Consider the following 16,431-nt stretch of genomic DNA (forward strand, 5'->3'; position numbering starts at 1 on the left):
ACCCTAGATTAATTCATTAAGAGGTGTAAAATGGGGTCACTTATGAGGAGTTCTGCTGTTGCGGCATCTTAGGGATTCTCCCAGTGGGTCATGTCACCCGCAAACCAAAATAGTAAAATCTGCACTATAATATGGCGCTCCTTCCTTTCTTAGCTTTGCACTGTGCCTGAAAAGTATTTCCTGTTTACATGTAGGGTACTGGTGCAATCTGGAGAAATTTTTACAACAAAGTGAGGTCCATTTTTTCCTATTAGCCCTTTAAAATATTAAAAACGTTCTTCACCGCCCAATAGTATAAAATTCTGTGAGGCACATGTGGTGTCAATATTATCACGGCACCCATAGATGAATTAATTGGGGAATGTAGTTTGTAAAGTGAGGTCATATATGTGGGGTTCTGCTTTTCTGGCACCTCAAGGGCTCTGCCAATGTGACATGGCACCCTCAAACCAGTCCAGCAAAATATGGGGCTTCTGAGCTTTGCACTGTGCCTCAAAAGTAGTTTTCAACCACATATGGGGTATCAGCGTACTCAGGCAAAATATCACAACAAATTTGGGATCAATTTTCTCTTGCTATCCTTGTGAAAATTAAAAAATTAGGCTAAATAACAGCTTTGTGGGAAAAATTTTTTTTCCATTTTCACAGATCAGCTTTGTAAAATTCTGTGAAGCACCTAGGGGTTTAAGGTGCTAACAGTAAGTCTAGATAAATTCCATTAGTGGTCTAGTTTCCAAAGTAGGGTCACTTGTGGTGGTTTTCCACTGTTTAGGCACACCAGGGGCTCTCCAAATACAACATGAAACCCACACACAATTCCATCAAAGTCTGTGTTTGAAAACATCACTCCTTCTTGTCTGAACCTTTCTGTGCACCCAAACTGTAGTTTTCCCTCACATATGGGGTATCGGTGTTCTCAGGAGAAATTGCACATCAAATTCTATGGTGCAATTTCTCCTGTTATCCTTTTGAAATAAAAAAATGGGGCTAAAAGTAAATTTTTGTGGGAAAAATTAGATTTTAACAGATGTACGTCATAAACTTCTGTGAAGCTCCTGGGAGTTCAAGGTGCTCACCACACATCTAGATATATTCCTCCAGGGGTTTAGTTTCCAAAATGGGGTCACTTGTGGGGGGTTTCCACTGCTTAGGCACATCAGGGGCTCTCCAAATGCGACATGGCGTCCGATCTCAATTCCAGCCAATTCTGCATTGAAAAAATCAAACAGCTCTCCTTCCCTTCCGAGCTCTGCTGTGCCCACAAATAGTGGTTTACCCCCACATATTGGGTATCGGCTTACTCAGGACAAATTGATCAACAACTTTGGAGGTCTAATTTCTCTTGTTACCTTTGTGAAGTAAAAATAGCGGGCTAAAATATCATTTTTGAGGAAAAAATCTGATTTTTTATTTTCACGGCTCTACGTTATAAACTTCTGTGAAGCACTTGGGGGTTCAAACTGCTCACCACACATCTAGATAAGTTCCTTAAGGGGTCTAGTTTCCAAAATGGTGTCACTTGTGGGTTTTTTCACTGTTTAGGCACATCGGGGCTCTCTAAATGCGACATGGCGTCCATTCTCAATTCCAGCCAATTCTGCATTGAAAAAGTCAAACGGTGCTCCTTCCCTTCGGAGCTCTGCCGTGCGCCCAAACAGTGGTTTACCCCCACATATGGGGTATGGGTGTACTCAAGACAAGTTGCACAACAACTTTGGTTGTGTAATTTCTCCTGTTACCCATTTAAAAATAAAAATTTGGGGGCAAAAAGATCATTTTTGTGGAAAAAAATGATTTTTTATTTTCAAGGCTCTACGTTATAAACTTCTGTGAAGCACTTGGAGGTTCAAAGTGCTCACCACACATCTAGATAAGTTCCTTAAGGGGTCTAGTTTCCAAAATGGGGTCACTTGTTGGGGGTTTCCACTGTTTAGGCACATCAGGGGCTCTCCAAACGCAACATGGCGTCCGATCTCAATTTCAGTCATTTCTGCGTTGAAAAAGTCAAACGACGCTTCTTCCCTTGCGAGATCTGCCGTGCGCCCAAAAAGTGGTTTACCCCCACATATGGGGTATCGGCGTATTCAGGAGAAATTGCACAACAAATTTTGTGGTTCATTTTCTCTTTGAACACTTGTTAAAATAAAAAAAATCGGTTCTGAAGTAAATTTGTTAATGTTAATTTTAAGTTAAATGTTAATTTTTTCCCACACTGCTTTAGTTCCTGTGAAGCACGTAAAGAGTTAATAAACTTCTTGAATATGGTTTTGAGCACCTTGAGGGGTGCAGTTTTTAGAATGGTGTCACTTTTGGGTATTTTCTGTCATGTACACCCCTCAAAATGACTTTAAATATGATGTGGTCCCTAAAATAAATGGTTTTGTAAATTTTGTTGTAAAAATGAGAAATCGCTGGTCAACTTTTAACCCTTATAACTTCCTAACAAAAAAAATTTTGTTTCCAAAATTGTGCTGATGTGAAGTAGGCATATGGGAAATGTTATTTATTAAGAAATTTGTGTGACATATCTCTCTGATTTAAGGACATAAAAATTTAAAGTTTGAAAATTGCTAAATTTTCCAAATTTTCGCTATCTTTCCGTTTTTTTCATAACTAAACACAAGTCATATAGAAGAAATTTTACCACTAACATGAAGTAAAATATGTCACGAAAAACAATCTCAGAATCAGCGGGATCCATTAAAGCGTTCCAGAGTTATAACCTGATAAAATGACAGTGGTCAGAATTGTAAAAATTGACCTGGTCATTAAGCTGCAAAATGGCTCTGTCACTAAGGGGTTAAAAAGAAAAAACACAGTAGTTTTACAATAAATGGCTTCACCCAACCACTAGCCATGTGTGGAGAAAAATTTTTTGGTGTTATTCATATTCTCTGAAAAAAGGCCAAGAAAGCAAAAATTCTGCCAGAGTATGTAAACTTTTGAGCACAACTGTACCTGTAGATAAATTCCCAAAGGGGTATAATTTTCAAAATGGGGTAATTTGAGGGGGAATTCTGCTTCTAGCACTTTGTGTCCCTGTATATGGAGTCCACAAACTATTCTAGGAAAATCTGCGCTCCAGGAGGCAAATAGCACTTTGTCACTCCCGAGTCTCTCTGTATTGCTAAGAAGTACTGTATAGCCACATATGCGGTATTTTTACATTCAGCAGAAATTGTAGGACAAATTTTGGTTCCATTTTTGCTCATTTCCCAGTGTTAAAATGTAAAATCTGGGGTTAAAACAATTTTTTGTGATAAAAATGTAATTATTTTTACTTCACTACCAATGGTATAAACTTATGTGACACACCAGTGGTGTCCATATGATCACTGCAGCCCTAGAGGTACTCATTGAGAGGTGTAGTTTGTAAAATAAGGTGCTCTTCTGGCACTTCGTGAGCTCTGCCAATGTGACATAGCATCCCCAAACCAGTACAGCAAAATCTGAACTCCAGTATGGCGCTTCTTCTCTTCTGAGCTTTATAACGTGCCTCAAAAGTAGTTTTTGACCACATATGGGGCATGGGTGTAATCGGCAAAAATTGCACAAAACATTTTGGAGTTGATTTTCTCCTGCTATCCTTGTGAAAGTGAAAAGATTTGGGGCTAAAGAAACATTTTTGTGGGAAAAATATTTTTTTTCTAATTTTCGTAGATCAACATTGTAAATCTTTTTGAAGCGCCTGTGGGTTCAAGATGCTCACCACACATCTAGACAAATTCCTTGAGGGGTCTAGTTTCCAAAATGGGGTCACTTGTGGGGGGTTCCACTGTTTAGGCACACCAGGGGCTCTCCAAACCTGACAGGGCATCCGCTAATTATTTCAGCAAATTTTGGGGATGAAAAATGGTGCTCCTTACGAGCACTGTCGTGCACCAAAATAGTAGTTTTCCTCCACATACTGGGTATCGGTTTACTAAGGAGAAATTGCACAACAAATTTTGGGGTCCATTTTCTACTGTTTGCCTTGTAAAAATAAAAACATTTTGGGTCTACACTAAAATTTTTGTGAAAAAAAATTTTTTCATTTTTTCCTTCCACATTCCAGTAATTCATGTGAAGCACTTGAAGTGTTAATAAACTTTTTGAATGTGGTTTTGAACACCTTGACGGGTGTAGTTTATAGAATGGTGTCACTTTTTGGTATTTTCTGTCATATAGGCCCCTCAAAGTCTCTTTAAATGTGATGTGATCCCTAAAAAATTGTTTATTTAACCCCTTCACCCCCAAAGGGTGGTTTGCACGTTCATGACCTGGCCAATTTTTACAATTCTGACCACTGTACCTTTATGAGGTCATAACTCTGGAACGCTTCCATGGATCCCGGTGATTCTGACAAAGTTTTCTCATGACATATTGTACTTCATGTTAGTGGTAAAATTTCATTCAAATAACTTGCGTTTATTTGTGAGAAAAACAGAAATTTGGTGAAAATTTTGAAAATTTCACAATTTTCCAAATTTGAATTTTTATGCCCTTAAATCACAGAGATATGGCACCCAAAAAACTTGATAACTAACATTTCCCACATGTTTACTTTACATCAGCACAATTTTGGAACCAAAATTTTTTTTTGTTAGGAAGTTATAAGGGTTAAAAGTTGACCAGCGATTTCTCATTTTTACAACACCATTTTATTTTTACGGACCACATCACATTTGAAGCCACTTTGAGGGGTCTATATGATGGAAAATACCCAAAAGTGACAACATTCTAAAAACTGCACCCCTTAAGGTGATCAAAACCACATTCAAAAAGTTTATTAACCCTTTAGGTGCGTCACAGGAATTTTTTTGAATATTTAAAAAAAAAATGAACATCTAACTTTTTTTCACAAAAAAATACTTCAGGTTCAATTTTTTTTATTTTACCAAGGGTAACAGGAGAAATTGGACTGCAAAAGTTATTGTGCAATTTGTCCTGAGTACGCTGATACCTGATATGTGGGGAGGAACGACTGTTTCGGCGCATGGCAGAGCTCAGAATGGAAGGAGCGCCGTTTGACTTTTTCAATGCAAAATTGTCTGGAATTCAGATCGGACGCCATGTCACGTTTGGAGAGTCCCTGATGTACCATAACCAGGTTCCCAGCATCATGTTCCCACATGCTTTATGCATCCATTAGCCCTCTGTGTCTGTACTGTTACACACTTAACATTATGGCTGGTCCATACAATCAGGGCAACTGTTACCACCCACCTTTCGTGTCTACCTCTTTCCTCATAGACTGTAAGCTTGCGAGCAGGGCCCTCACTCCTCTTGGTATTTGTTATAATCTACTGTATGTGATTATTGTTATGCTGTAATGTCTATTGTCTACAAATCCCCTCTGAAATGTAAAGTGCTGCGGAATATGTCGGCGCTATAAAAATAAAATTTATTATTATTATATTATTATTATTATTATTACCTAAACAGTGGAAACCCCCTACAAGTGACCCCATTTTGGAAACTAGACCCCCCAAGGAACTTATCTAGATATGTGGTGAGAACTTTGAACCCACAAGGGCTTTACAGAAGTTTATAACGTACAGCGGTACAATTAAAAAATCATATTTTTTCCACAAAAATGATCTTTTAACCCCAATTTTTACTTTCCCAAGGGTAACAGGACCCTAAAAGTTATTGTGCAATTTGTCCTGAGTACGCTGATACCCCACATGTGGGGGTAAACCACTATTTGGGCGCATGGCAGAGCTCGGAAGGGAAGCAGCGCCATTTGACGTTTTTGGCTGGAATTGAGATCGGACATCATGTCGCGATTGGAAAACCCCTGATGTACCAAAACAGTGGAAACCCCCCACAAATGACACCATTTTGGAAACTAGACCCCCTAAGGAACTTATCTAGATGTGTGGTGAGAAGTTTGAACCCCCAAGGGCTTCACAGAAGTTTATAACATAAAGCCGTACAATTAAAAAATCATATTTTTTCCAAAAAAATGATCGTTTCACCCTCAATTCTTATTTTTCCAAGGGTATCAGGACCCCAAAAGTTATTGTGCAATTTGTCCTGAGTGCGCTGATACCCCACATGTGGGGGTAAACCACTATTTGGGCGCATGGCAGAGCTCGGAAGGGAAGCAGCGCCATTTGACGTTTTTGGCTGGAATTGAGATCGGACATCATGTCGCGATTGGAAAACCCCTGATGTACCAAAACAGTGGAAACCCCCCACAAATGACACCATTTTGGAAACTAGACCCCCTAAGGAACTTATCTAGATGTGTGGTGAGAAGTTTGAACCCCCAAGGGCTTCACAGAAGTTTATAACATAAAGCCGTACAATTAAAAAATCATATTTTTCCAAAAAAATGATCGTTTCACCCTCAATTCTTATTTTTCCAAGGGTATCAGGACCCCAAAAGTTATTGTGCAATTTGTCCTGAGTACGCTGATACCCCACATGTGGGGGTAAACCACTATTTGGGCGCATGGCAGAGCTCGGAAGGGAAGCAGCGCCATTTGACGTTTTGGGCTGGAATTGAGATCGGACACCATGTCGCGATTGGAAAACCCCTGATGTACCAAAACAGTGGAAACCACCCACAAATGACACCATTTTGGAAACTAGACCCCCTAAGGAACTTATCTAGATATGTGGTGAGAACTTTGAACCCCCAAGGGCTTCACAGAAGTTTATAACATAAAACCGTACAATTAAAAAATCATATTTTTTCCACAAAAATGATCTTTTCACCCTCAATTCTTATTTTTCCAAGGGTAACAGGACCCTAAAAGTTATTGTGCAATTTGTCCTGAGTACGCTGATATCCCACATGTGGGGGTAAACCACTATTTGGGCGCATGGCAGAGCTCGGAAGGGAAGCAGCGCCATTTGACGTTTTTGGCTGGAATTGAGATCGGACACCATGTCGCGATTGGAAACCCCTGATGTACCTAAACAGTGGAAACCCCCCACAAATGACACCATTTTGTAAACTAGAGCCCCAAGGAACTTATCTAGATGTGTGGTGAGCACTTTGAACCCCCCAGTACTTCACAGAAGTTTATAACGCCCAGCGTGAAAATAAAAAATTCGTATTTTTTCCACAAACATGATCTTTTAGTCACCATTTTTTTATTTTCCCAAGGGTACCAGGAGAAATTGGACCCCAAAAGTTGTTGTCCAATTTGTCCTGAGTATGCTCATACCCCATATGTGGGAGAAAACTACTGTATGGGCACACGTCGGGGCTCGGAAGGGAAGTAGTGACATTTTGGAATGCAGACTTTGATTGAATGCTCTGCGGGTGTCATGTTGCCTTTGGAGAGCCCCTAATGTACCTAAACAGTGGAAACCCTCCACAAATGACCCCATTTTGAAAACTAGACCCCCTAAGAAACTTATCTAGATGTGAGGTGAGCACTTTGAACCCCCAAGGGCTTCACAGAAGTTTATAATGCCCGGCCATGAAAATAAAAAAATCGTATTTTTTCCACAAACATGATCAATTAGTCCCCAAATTTTTTATTTTCCCAAGGGTAACAGGAGAAATTGAACCCCAAAAGTTGTTGTCCAATTTGTCCTGAGTACGCTGACGCCCCATATCTGGGAGTAAACTACTGTATGGACACACGTCGGGGCTCGGAAGGGAAGTAGTGACGTTTTGGAATGCAGACTTTGAGGGAATGTTCTGCGGGTGTCATGTTGCCTTTGGAGAGTCCCTAATGTACCTAAACAGTGGAAACCCCCCACAAATGACCCCATTTTGGAAACGAGACCCCCTAAGGAACTTATCTAGATGTGTGGTGAGCACTTTGAACCCCCAAGGGCTTCACAGAAGTTTATAACGCTCGGACGTGAAAATAAAAAAATCATTTTTTTCCACAAAAATGATATTTTTGCCCCCAATTTTTTATTTTCCTAAGGGTAACAGGAGAAATTGGACCCCAAAAATTGTTTTGCAATTTGTCCTGAGTAGGCTGATACCCTACATGTGGGGGTAAAACACTGTTTGGGCGCATGTCAGAGCTTGGAAGGGAAGGAGCACTATTTGACTTTTTCAACTCAGAATTGGCTGGAATTAAAATCAGGCACCATGTTGCATTTGGAGAGCCCCTGATGTGCCCAAACAGTGGAAACCCCCAATTCTAACTCCAACCCGAACCCCAATACACCCCTAACCCTAATCTCAGCCCTAACCCTAGCCCTAACCCTAACCCTACCCTAACCGTAATGGAAAAATGGAAATAAATACATTTTTTTTATTTTATTATTTTTCCCTAACTAAGGGGGTGATAACGGGGGTTTGATTTACTATTTATGGCGGTTTTTATGTTTGGCGGCTGTCGCACGCTAAAAGACGCTTTTTATTGTAAAAATATTTTTTGCATCACCACATATTGAGAGCTATAATTTTTCTGTATTTTGACCCACTGAGTCATGTGAGGTCTTATTTTTTGCGGGACGAGTTGACGTTTTTATTGGTACCATTTTCGGGCACGTGACATTTTTTGATCGCTTTTTATTCCGATTTTTGGGACGCAGAATGAACAAAAACTAGCGTTTCATGAATTTCTTTTGGGGGGGTGCGTTTACACCGTTCCGCGTGCGGTAAAATTGATAAAGCGGTTTTATTCTTCGGGTCAGTACGGTTACAGCGATACCTCATTTAGGTCGTTTTTTTATGTTTTGTCGGTTTTATGCAATGAAAACTATTTTATATAAAAAATAATTATTTTTGCATTGCTTTATTCTGCGAGCTATAACTTTTTTATTTTTTTGCTGATGATGCTGCGTGGCGGCTCATTTTTTGCGGGACAAGATGACGTTTTCAGCGGTACCATGGATATTCATATGCGTCTTTTTGATCGCGTGTTATTACACTTTTTGTTTGGCGGTATGATAATAAATCATTATTTTTTGCTTCGTTTTTAATTTTTATTTTTTAAGGGGTTCGCTAAAGGGGTTAACTAATGGGACAGTTTTATAGGGCGGGTCGTTACGGACGCGGTGATACCTAATATGTGTACTTTTATTGTTTTGTTTTTTTTTATTTTCAAAAAATGGATTTATTTGGGGGAATATTTTTTTTTTTTGTAATTTATTTGGCGATTTTTTTTAAATTATTTTAACACTTTTTTTATTTTTTTTTTACTTTATTAAATAGTCCCAGGTGGGACATCACTGTTCTGTGACAGATCGCTGATCTGTCACATCACAGATCACTGTGACAGATCAGCGATCTGTCACAGGCAGTGCACAAGGCTTCCTCATGCCTGCGCTTTGCAGGCACTGAGGAAGCCAGCTTCCTGCAGGCCCCCGAAGGCCCCCGTCGCCATCTTGGATTCGGGGGCCTGCAGGAAAGGAGCCCCTGGCAGCAGCGCTGCACATTGCGCTGCCGTGGGGGGCTCAGGGAAGCATGGAGGGAGCCCCCTCCCTGCCGATGCTTCCCTTTAACCCCCGGTGCACCGCGATCATGTTTGATCGCGGTGTGCAAGGGGTTAACGTGTTGGGGGCGGTCCGTGACCGCCCCTGACACATTGTGCCGGGTGTCAGCTGTGATAATCAGCTGACACCCGGCCGCGATCAGCGGCGCTCACCACGTGGGCGCCACTGATCGCGGTAGACGTACTATCCCGTCCATGGGCATAGGGGCCCGGGTCCCATGGACGGGATAGTACGTCTGATGTCAGGAAGGGGTTAAATTTTGTTGGAAATTGAGAAATCGCTGGTCAACTTTTAACCCTTCTAATTTACTAACAAACAAAAATTATGTTTCAAAAATTGTGTTGATGTAAAGTAAACATATGGGAAATGTTATTTATTAACTTTCTTGTTAACTATTAATCACTCTGTGATTTAAAAGCATAAAAACTAAAAGGCTGAAAATTGCAAAATTTTCCAAATTGTTCGTTAAATTTTTTTTTTTTCACAAATAAACACAAGACATATAGAAAAATTTTACCACTATCATGAAGTACAATATGTCACAAAAAAAGCAGTAATCAATTGTAATAAGCCACTTCTGCAGCTAGAATCCAGATGAATTTTTAATTTGATATCCTCTTCTCCATCAAGTCTTTATGAGGAGTTACACTTTACCGGTTTCTTGGGTTGATTCTGTTTGTGTGGCTGCCCTTACTCTTTTTTTTTCTTCTCTATTTAGATTTATGCTGGTTCCTGCATTTTCCATCAGCTGCTGTGTAGGGTGACCCTCCTCTTCAATCAGTCCCGTTCCACTGTATGGCTCGGCCCTGCATTTTGCCATTCTGAATTTTAGGTACCATAGGCAGTCTTGGCCTATGCATGCACAAACGATCCTTTGATGTGCCCTCCATATTCTAACCCTGTACAGCTCATAGGTACTTTCGGTTCCCAGTGGTGGATTTTCAGCCGGGTTGCACATGTGCACTTATGGACTGGCAAACCATTTGCCGTTTTGTTACCTGTAATCGCGATTGCGCCTGTGCTAACTGATAGACCACATATACCTTATGCAGTGGCGAATATGCGATCTGTTGTTGCAATAGCGCCTGTGCCAACTGTTAGAACGGATATCCTTATTAAAGCCCCCGTTACACACAGCGATCTTGCTAGCAAGATCGCTGCTGAGTCACAAGTTTTGTGACACAACAGCGATCTCACCAGCGAGATCACTGTGTTTGACATCTATCAGCCACTGACCCCCCTGCCAGGTATCGCTGATCATTCTTGAAAGCTCTGGACATTTTTTTGGTCGCTGGTCTCCCGCTGGCCAGCACACATCACTGCGTGTGGCAGGCGGGAGACCAGTGATCATCGAGCAGGAGTTGTAACTAAGGTAAACAGCGAGTTTCTAAGCACCACGCAGCGCTTACAAACCCTCTGTGTACCTTAGTTACCAGCGTGCTGATGCAGGGAGCTGGTAACCAGCGGGTTTCTAAGTGCCTCGCGGCACTTAGAAACCCGCTGTTTACCTTGGTTACCAGCTCCCTGCATCAGCGCGCTGGTAACTAAGGTACACAGAGACGCGAGCGCTCGTCGTCGCTGGTGCTGATCGCTGGTGAAGCTGCCTGTTTGGCAGCTCACCAGCGATCATGTAGCAACTCACCAGCGATCCTGACAAGTTGATATCATTAACGGGATCGCTGGTGAGTCGCTATGTGTGACGGGGCCCTAAGGGACAGACACTTTCTTCTGCGCCTGCATACCATCACCACCATTATTGTATACACACTTAGCTGACTGTGCATTTGTGGTTAATTGTGATTGTTTATTGTTCATAAGCATCTGCCCTATCTCACTTTATATAGTGATTCCTTGCGTGTGGTTTTCGCTGGTTTCATGACTTTGTATATTGTTTCATGTTAATAAAATGTTTCACATATTTCAGGTGTGTTCTTCACTAGTGTATTCCTTTTTGATGTCACAGTTACCTATGATACATTTTTGTAGCACTCTGGCACACAGTATGTGCACCCTTTTCTTCATATTTAAGATAAGTTTAATTAGTCACCTTTTTATAGTATTTAACTCTTTGCATTAAAGTAATGTTTTCTCAATAATTTGTTGATGTCGGTGATTGTAGCCAGAATTGGATGACTGTGTGTATTTCTGGAACTAAATGAATGTGGTCATGAATGAAGACCTCTATAGGAAAAAAAAAATGCCACATTAACCTATATGTGGCTGTAATACAGTTTTACTTTTAATTAGTTAACCCGTTCATGACCGGAAGTATTTTCGGTTTTGCGTTTTCGTTTTTTGCTCCGCTTCTTCTCGGAGCCATAACTTTTTTATTTTTCCGTCAATATGGCCGGGTGAGGGTTTGTTTTGAGTGAGACGAGTTGTACTTTTGAACAACACCATTGGTTTTACCATGTTGTGTACTAGAAAACAGTAAAAAAATTCCAAGTGCGGTGAAATTGCAAAAAAAGTGCAAACTCACACTTGATTTTTGCTTGGCTTTTTTTACTATATTCACTAAATGCTAAAACTGACCTGCCATTATGATTCTCTAGCTCATTTTGAGTTCAAAGACACCAAACATATCTAGGTTCTTTTTGATCTAAGTGGTGAAAAAATTCCAAACTTTGTTAAAAAAAAATTGCTCCATTTTCCAATACCTGTAGCTTCTCCGTTTTTCGTGATCTCGGGTTGGGTTTGGGTTTATATTTTGTGCGCCGAGCTGACGTTTTTAATGATACCATTTTGGTGCAGATACGATCTTTTGATCGCCCGTTATTGCATTTTAACGCAATGTCGCAGCAAACAAAAAATAATAATTCTGGCGTTTTGACCTTTTTTCTCACTACGCTGTTTAGCGATCAGGTTAATCCTTTTTTTATTAATAGATCAGGCGATTCTGAATGCGGCGATGCAAAATATATGTATGTTTGATATTTTTATTGTTTTATTTTGAATCGGGTGAAGGGGGGTGATTTGATCTTTTAGATTTTTTTTATTTTTTTAAATTTTTAAAAACTTTTTTTTACTTTTGGCATGCTTCAATAGTCTCCATGGAAGACTAGAAGTTGCCAAAACTCGAGCGGCTCTGCTACATACAGGCGGTGATCAGATCGCCTCTATATAGTAGAATCACTCAGTTGGTATGAGCGCCGACCACCGGGTGGCGCTCACAGCAAGCCGACAGTGACAGCCATAGAGGTCTCCAGGAGACCTCTGGTTGTCATGCCAACAAACCAGTGATTCGCGATCACGTGACAAGCGTGAGTTAAATGCCACTGTCAGTGTTTGACATCAGCATTTAACGGGTTAATAGCCGCTGGTGGATCGCGATTCTACCCGCGGCTATTCTGCTGCCATGTCCCGGGAAAGATGTGGGCTTACTGCCAGAGCCCACATCAAAGAGAGGGAGTCCGACATCGGCGTACTATTACACCCGATGTCGGAAAGGGGTTAAAATCATTATGTGTGCTCAGCAGCAGTGTATTAATGTTTATCTAATGTTTCTAAAAATAAGAGAAAAAAAACATTCCAGAAAAGATCATTCACATTAAAAAGCTGCAATGTTATCTTCCCATATAGCATTGCATCAGATTTACAGTTGTGTGAAAAAGTGTTAGCCCCCTTCCTGATTTCATATTCTTTTGCATGCTTGTTACTCTTAAATTTGTTTGGTGATCTGAAACATTTACGTATTAGACAAAGATAACACAACGACGCCTCCCAAAGAAGCTGTGCAAAACGTGCGTTGGGGCAGAGTGACATCCAGGGTTCACCACCGTTCTACCGCTGGTATGTGCATTCATACATCTTTTTAAATTCATTCACGGTATATAGTATTGGCACAGGCCAGCATTTAAGTTGTGAGAAGTGGATGCACAGTCCTTTTTATATGTATGACTCTTTTTTAGGCTCATTATTTATTCATGATAGGGCATTGTGGTCCTCTGTGATTGTTATCACATTGTGAAATTTGTTGCATTGCAGTTAGACAGCATTGGTTTGTGGTGAGTCTATGGTGAGTGTGTCCCCATTAATTCATTCATTCAGCACCTTGTTTATATATGTTTTTAATTATCTGCAAATAAAGAATATTTTTATTGTATATACCATTCAGTGGTGCCTTGTGTTTACTACATGGTCATCATTAGTGTGATTCAAAGATAACGCAAGTAAACACAAAATGCAGTATTTAAATAAAGGTCTTTATTATTAAGGGAAAACAAATCCACACCTACAGTGTAATTGCTTCTCCCCTCACCTACAACATAAATTAACTGTGATTTGTCACTTTTGGGAAGCTGAGTTCAAACTTCCTAGCCACACCCAGGCCTGAGTACTTCCACACCCGTTTTCAATCAAGAAATCACTTAACCCCTTAGTGACAGAGCCAATTTGGTACTTAATGACCAAGCCAATTTTTATGACCACTGTCACTTTGAGATTATAGCTCTGGAACGCTTCAACTTCTCCCACTGATTCTGAGACTGTTTTTTCTTGACATATGACATCCCAGAACTGCCACTGCTCTCCTACAAACAGCCTCCCAACCTAAGGAATAGCCTTGTCAGAAGTGCTCTTGCATCACCATCAGAGACAGGCATAGTCCTCTGTAACAGTAAGAAGTGCAAGACCTGCACCCACATATCACCAACAGATAAAGTCCCCATACCCAACACAAATCAGGACTATAAGATCATGGACTATTTTTCATGTACATCCTCCAGTGTTGTGTACATGATAAAATGTACAAGGTGCAATGCAGGGACATACATAGGAGAAACTAAACAAAAACTTCAAACAAGGATGAATCTGCTTAGACATACGATAAAAAATGAGCTGGACACACCTGTAGGAATACACTTTTTTAGACCTGGACACAGTATGGCAAATCTAAAAGTCCTAATTTTGAAAGGTCATTCCAATAGTGACAGAGAAAGAAAAATATGGGAGTTCAAATTTATACATATGTTTCAATCTCTAATAATAGGACTGAATTTGACACCTGGATTCATGACTCATTACATGGACACAGTTCACACCTCCACAAGAAGGTCTCCTGATGTCTGACAGAACACTTCCAGTTCACACCTCTACAAGAAGATCTTCAGATGTCTAATAGAACACTTCCGCCTCATCTACATGTATACAAAAACCTTAATTTGATTTCCTTGGCCTATGTTTCAAGCATCTCTCATGTCCTTGTATAATTCCTATATAAATGTTGCCATCTCTTCTCAGTACAGTCATATGTAAAAGTTTGGGCACCCCTATTAATGTTAACCTTTTTTCTTTATAACAATTTTGGTTTTTGCAACAGCTATTTCAGTTTCATATATCTAATAACTGATGGACTCAGTTATATTTCTGGGTTCAAATGAGGTTTATTGTACTAACAGAAAATGTGCAATCTGCATTTAAACAAAATTTGACCGGTGCAAAAGTATGGGCACCTCAACATAAAAGTGACATTAATATTTCGTAGATCCTCCTTTTGCAAAAATAACAGCCTCTAGTCGCTTCCTGTAGCTATTAATGAGTTCCTGGATCCTGGATGAAGGTATTTGTGACCATTCCTGTTTACAAAACAATTCAGTTAAGTTTGATGGTCGCCGAGCATGGACAGCCCGCTTCAAATCATCCCACAGATGTTCAATGATATTCAGGTCAGGGTTCTGGGATGGTCATTCCAGAACATTGTAATTGTTCCTCTGCATGAATGCCTGAGTAGATTTGGAGCGGTGTTTTGGATCATTGTCTTGCTGAAATATCCATCCCCTGCGTAACTTCAACTTCGTCACTGATTCTTGCACATTATTGTCAAGAATCTGCTGATACTGAGTTGAATCCATGCGACCCTCAACTTTAACAAGATTCCTGGTGCGGCATTGGCCACACAGCCCCAAAGCATGATGGAACCTCCACCAAATTTTACTGTGGGTAGCAAGTGTTTTTCTCGGAATGCTGTGTTTTTTAGCCTCCATGCATAACGCCTTTTTGTATGACCAAACAACTCAATCTTTGTTTCATCAGTCCACAGGGCCTTCTTCCAAAATGTAACTGGCTTGTCCAAATGTGCTTTTGCATACCTCAGGTGACTCTGTTTGTGGCGTGCTTGCAGAAACGGCTTCTTTCGCATCACTCTCCCATACAGCTTCTCCTTTTGCAAAGTGCGCTGTATTGTTGACCGATGCACAGTGACACCATCTGCAGCAAGATGATGCTGCAGGTCTTTGGAGGTGGTCTGTGGATTGTCCTTGATTGTTCTCACCATTCTTCTTCTCTGCCTTTCTGATATTTTTCTTGGCCTGTCACTTCTGGGCTTAACAAGAACTGTACCTGTGTTCTTCCATTTCCTTACTATGTTCCTCACAGTGGAAACTGACAGGTTACATCTCAGAGACAACTTTTTGTATCCTTCCCCTGAAAAGCTATGTTGAATGATCTTTGTTTTCAGATCACTTGAGAGTTGTTTTGAGGAGCCCATGATGCCACTCTTCATAGGAGAATCAAATAGGAGAACTACTTGCAAGTGGCCACCTTAAATACCTTTTCTCATGATTTGATACACCTGGCTATGAAGTTCAAAGCTCAATGAGGTTACAAAACCAATTTAGTGCTTCAGGAAGTCAGTAAAAAGTAGTTAGGAGTGTTCAAGTCAAGAAAATGATAAGGGTGCCCATACTTTTGCACCGGTCAAATTTTGTTTAAATGCAGATTGCACATTTTCTGTTAGTACAATAAACCTCATTTGAATCCAGAAATATAACTGAGTCCATCAGTTATTAGATATATGAAACTGAAATAGCTGTTGCAAAAAACAAAATTGTTATAAAGAAAAAAGGTTAACATTAACCCCTTCACGACCAATGACGCCACATAGGCGTCATGAAACCTGGTTCAAATCTGACCAGTGACGCCTATGTGGCGTCATGACTTCAAAGCCCCCCTGCGGGTCGGGTGACCGGGGTCACTGAAAGGTCACCCGACCCGCAGATACAGGGGGCTTTGTAATTCACCACAGGGGGTGTGGCT

At 40.5% G+C, this 16,431-nt stretch overlaps 1 protein-coding gene across 3 annotated transcripts in view; it reads left to right on the forward strand.

Annotated features, from left to right (window-relative positions):
• RNF212B (ring finger protein 212B) overlaps positions 1–10,808 on the forward strand; it is a 585,489-nt gene extending 574,681 nt beyond the window's left edge. For all 3 annotated transcript variants that reach the window (XM_073575552.1, XM_073575554.1, XM_073575553.1), the window contains one exon: positions 10,118–10,808. The gene's annotated coding sequence lies outside the window, so the exon portion shown is untranslated. The remainder of the gene's footprint in view (positions 1–10,117) is intronic.
• Positions 10,809–16,431: the final 5,623 nt, after the last annotated feature.

The sequence above is a fragment of the Dendrobates tinctorius genome, unplaced genomic scaffold (assembly GCF_039654945.1).
Source record: "Dendrobates tinctorius isolate UK_male_01 unplaced genomic scaffold, ASM3965494v1 ptg000044l, whole genome shotgun sequence".
Lineage (NCBI taxonomy): Eukaryota > Metazoa > Chordata > Amphibia > Anura > Dendrobatidae > Dendrobates > Dendrobates tinctorius.